Raw genomic sequence first — 5,257 nt, 5'->3', positions numbered from 1 at the left:
GGATATATACATATTTAATGGAATATATATACACATCAGGGAGACAAAGTTTGTGACACTCCCTCCCTGACACTCCATGGCAACACTGTGAGAAAACTCTTACCTCTCCTCAAAAGAGAAACAAATGAGTGACCTGTATGTTCAGTGATCTCACTACTTTGCTGCTGCCTGAGGACATGTTTCTGTCATGCAGGACATGGAAGGAGGAAGGAATGACAGCACCCTCTGGATGCAGTGCGGTGGCTGCTCAGACCAAAGGTGAGCATTTGTTCGACCAACGGAGAGACTACAGAGATGAAGACAAACAGAGAGAGGAAGGTGTCATGGACTCTAAAAAGTAACTACACTTTGAAAACTGGGAAATCACAAATTTTCAGACATGACAAATGCCCAGAACATGTGGGGGAGGTCCCCGAATTGCTATTTGTGTTGATCTGTACAAAGCAAGTCCATAATCCTGGGCCCAGAGGCTGCTTTTTTTTTTAAATTCCCAAGTGTCAACAAAAGATAATAAGGCATGCAAAGAACCAGGAAAACGTGTTCTAGTCAGAGGAATGAAATAAATGTCCAATACTGGCTCTAAATTAAGAACTACTGATTGCCTGATGAAGAATTCAAATAACCATCATAAAGGTGCTTATGGAGGAAGAAGAAAAACAGGTAACAATGTTATCAGGAAAAGTATGCAGGACCAAAATGTAAATCCCAAGAAACAAACAATAAAACAAATCATATACCAGAAATTGGGAGCTGAAGAGTACAATTACTGAAGTTAAAAACACACCAGTGGGTCACCCATAGACTTGATCAAGCAGAAGAAATATTCAGACAACTTAAAGACCTATTTTTTTGTTATTGTTTTGTTTTGTTTTTAAAGACCCCTTGTTTTAAATTATCTGCTGAGAGGACCAAAGAAAAATGTGGAACAGGAGAGAGTCTAGGAACTCCTGGGACACCAAGTGGTCCCATATGTACATTAAGGGGACCCCAAAAGGAGAGGAAAGTGAAATGGGGCAGAGGGCTTACATGAAGATCTAAGGGCTTGTATTTCCCACGAATGTGGAAAGAACAAATTCAACAAGCTCAGGAAATTCAGGGTGGGGTAAATGTCTAGACATCAACACAGTGACACCTTATAATTAACCTATGAAAAATCAAAGGTGAAAAGAGAATTTTGAGACCAGATGACAAAAGCAACTCATCTTATACAAGAGAGCTCCTATAAGATTAGTAGTGGGATTCACGGCAGACCTGATCGGAAGAACTGCATGGGACAGTGTATTCAAACACTGAAAGATCAAAATATCCACCACGAATACTCTATCTGGGAAAACTGTTTTCCATGAAGGTAGAAATGAAGATCTTCCCACATAGAAACCCCTCTAAGTTTATCAGGAGACTTGTCTTACACAAAATGTTAAAGGAAGCACTTCTAGTTGAAATAAAAGGATTCTAAACAGAAACTAAAACCACAGGACAACATAAAGCTCTCTGGTAAATATAAATATTTCCACAATTATAGAAACCCGTAGTGTTGTAATGAGGTAGCACAGGTTGCTCATATTTCTACCTCAAGACAAATTAAAAATCAAAGCATAAAAAATCATAAATGTAGATAATAAAGTATGCAACATAAAAGATAGAATTTGTGATATCAGAAACAAGGTATGTGCAGGAATGGAGATAAGTGGACTAAGTTTGGATGCAATTGAGACCATCAGTTTAAAGTGTTTTTTTTATACCTTTCAGTTTCATTTTGAAAGCACAATGAAAATATGTACAGAAGACACAAAAGTGCCTGAGAATGGTATCAAAACATGTCAGGGGTATAACACCACAACTAAGGATAAACTGTACCTGAACTTGATACACAGGTAGGAAGTGTTTCAAAATTACTTGCAATTCAAAAGTGTCTTTCATGCAAGGAGAATAAAAATCCACCAGTAAATAGATGATGAAATTATTTCTATTATTATGACAACACATGTAGGCATGATACAATATACACTGACCACTAACCAATGAAAGAAATACACAAGATGAGTCACAAAGTATGTATGGGTAATAATGATACAAATACATAATGTTCTTGGCAAAGGGCATAAAGCTGATTCATATTTGAGGTAAACTCGCATTGTCTTAAAATCTGCTGAGTTAAAAATTGTCATCCTATACCAAAATACACAGTATATAAGGAAACCAGAAGTAACTACTGTTGTGGAGAGTCCCAGACAAAAGGAAGCACATGATTATGGGATTGCAAAACCAGAGTAAGACCAAATTTAACCCAAATTTCTACATAAAAAAAAAAAACATGAATTATTTAGTAAGAGAACTAGTATGTAACTATAATTTTAAACTGTGACTATGTATGCAAGAAAAACAAGCATTTGAATTACTGGCATGTCTTCACTGACAAATTTTAAATTATATTCATTAAAATCCACCAGAAGAAGGTCTAATGATAATCTTACAAATAAGTGCTTAAGAGTGCCTGGGTGGCTCAGTTGGTTAAGTGACTGCCTTCGGCTCAGGTCCTGATCCTGGAGTCCCGGGATCGAGTCCCACATTGGGCTCCCTGCTCAGCAGCGAGTCTGCTCCTCCCTCTGACCTTCCCCTCTCTTGTGCTCTCTCTCTCTCAAATAAATAAAAAATAAAATCTTTAAAAAAACAAACAGGCGCTTAAAAGACTTGAAAAATGTATCATGTCATTAATATATTCCTTTTACCCAGAATGCAAGGTATAATTCATTCCTTAGAGCCAAGCAAACAAATCCTTTCATTTCTATTTTTTTAAATATTTCATTTTTTTGACAGAGCACACAAGCAGGGGGAGTGGCAGAGGGAGTGGGAGAAGCAGGCTCCCCAATGAGCAGGAATCAGACTTGGGGCTCAATCTGAGAACCCTTAGATCAAGACCTGAGGGTGAAGGCAGATGCTTAACTGAGCCACCCAGGCACCCCAATCTGTTTATTTCTAAATAAACACCAACAATGTAAATATACTGACAACTTTATAAAAAGTAAGTATTTGGGATGACACTCAGATACATTCTGAGGAAAGCAGAAGAAAAAATGCATGATTACTTTTTAGTGAAGTAAAATTTATGAACAAATTTTTTCCTTAAATATGGGGGTTTAACTAATTACCTCACTTCTTATAAAGCACAGGCCCACCATGTTCTATCAGAACTTTTGAGCTAAAAGAAAAAAAAGATGAGAGGACTCTCGCGTACAACTATTTAGAAAATGAAAACACATAGTAAAAAGTCACAGGAACTTCACACAAGACAGAATTATGAACTGATGCAATTTTAGTAAGGTAACAATTGAGACTTTATTAAAGGCTACAAATTCTGAGGTCTAAATGTTCTAGCTCCCCAATGGCATTCATTTAGGTAGGAATTCTATGTTATTTCAACACTGAGGAATGGAACACAGAGTGGAAATTTCTATATTAGCTAATATGAAAAAAAAAAAAACTTTTGAAGGGAAATAAAGCATTAGATTTTCTCATTTTAGGGAGGTGCTTTGTTATCTGATGAGGTTACTGAGTCTCAGTTATGCTCAGTTAAGATTAAAGTCTCCAAAACATTGGAAAGCATAAACCAGAAAACATGTAATATCTGTCTCCAGTGTTCCCGGATTTCTACACCAAACCTCAATATGTCCACCACAACCCTGACACATTTCTCAGATGAGGGGAAACACAACTTGCAAAGGGCTAAACAGAAAGATCCTCAGAAATAAGGAGATTTCTGCAGGGCCCTCAAAGCAATGGAAAAGCTCTCGGATTATGGAGGCTCTCCCACAACAGGGGGAGTCCCCTGGCCCTCCCTGTGGTTGTGATGGACCACCAGTGAAGCTGAAGCAGAATCCTTAGAGGATGTAAGAGCGTGATAATGTTGGATAGCAGGTGTCCCTCGGTGAGAGGGAGAGGTAACACTAGGCTTCTAAACTAATTTCCATTCAGAGAGCTACTCAAACCACAGTTTAAGGTCTATCATTTTCCTTTGCATTTGGACCTCGCCTCTGTCATCTGCCTCATTCGTTCCCGCCTACCTGGATGGAAGGCTACTGTCTCCTTTCCCTTCACATCCCAAGGCTCCCTCTTTGGTTCTGAAAAGGAGACCAAGTCTGGCTTTTACATAATGAGACCGATTTGTCTCAAATTTCCTCAAAAAGGAAAAGAGTACTGCTGGGGATTCTAACTTTTAATTACGATTTTGCTCAGGAGAGAAGAGAGGACACTGTAAAATCGAGAACATGTTTTCCCAAATGCTGTTGAAAGCAGCCCCTTTACAATAAGGGGGGATTTCCAATGTTCACATCCCGAGCTCCACTTCCAAGTATTAGACACAATAATAAGGAGTGCAAATTGGAGAAGATGTGGGCAGTACCATTTTATGCCCTTAGTGTTTAGAACTGCCAGTAATCTACAGAAGTGATGCTGTTACCTTAAGGAAGGGAAACTAAAGCAGAAAAGGAAACATCACAAAGTTTTTTCTCTACATCTGCAAACCCCTACTTATTTCCCTTTCTGCCTGGATCTGAATTCCAACCATTCAAAGAGGAATCTTGCAAGAGACAGTCTTCACAGGAAGGAAGAAAACCCAGAGTGGTGTTTAGGAAGTCTGGAAGGAGTCGCCCAAGAAGAGAAGGTTTCCATAGTTCTCTAACATCACATCCCTGTACAGTTCCCGCTGAGTGTGGGTCAGGCATCCCCACTCCTCCTGGGAGAACTCCATGGCCACATCCCTGAATGTCAGCAGTGCCTGCAATAAACACCACAGTGACCAAGTGGCCATTGATAGAGTTCATAATGGTCCCTAAGGTGAAAGGAGGAGTTAATGTCACCAGCTAGACCCATGACCTTGACCTTCCCTGGTTACCTGCTTGTACCCTCAGACCTTTGTCCCACATCTTACTTAACATCTTCTTCCCACCTTATCTTTTGCTTCTGGCAAAGCACCTCGTGGGCAGTCTCCTGTCAGGAAAACAAAAACTATCCAACAAAAGTAATGACTGTCATGAGGAAGAGCTTGGCCTTTCCCAGTTTGAGCTTAACCCCCGACTCAAACCTAAGCAGATGGACCAGGGAGTAAGTTACCCATGGAGTGATTTACAGTTCCCTTTATCTCATTATAGTTTAAAATCTCCACCTGAGGAGCAGCACAAACCTCATTTAGGTAAAACACAAAGCATGTAGAGGAGGGTTTTCTTGAGGTACTTGTGACACCTTATGCCCAGCTCTACAT

General features: G+C 39.4%; 1 pseudogene; it reads right to left on the bottom strand.

The window, feature by feature from the left end:
• Positions 1-4,002: 4,002 nt before the first annotated feature.
• Positions 4,003-4,807, bottom strand: LOC113936311 (annotated as a pseudogene).
• Positions 4,808-5,257: the final 450 nt, after the last annotated feature.

The sequence above is a fragment of the Zalophus californianus genome, chromosome 17, assembly GCF_009762305.2.
Source record: "Zalophus californianus isolate mZalCal1 chromosome 17, mZalCal1.pri.v2, whole genome shotgun sequence".
NCBI classification, from domain to species: Eukaryota; Metazoa; Chordata; class Mammalia; order Carnivora; family Otariidae; genus Zalophus; species Zalophus californianus.
Note: the sequence above shows the minus strand (reverse complement) of the source record. Positions and strands in the feature narration are given on the sequence as shown.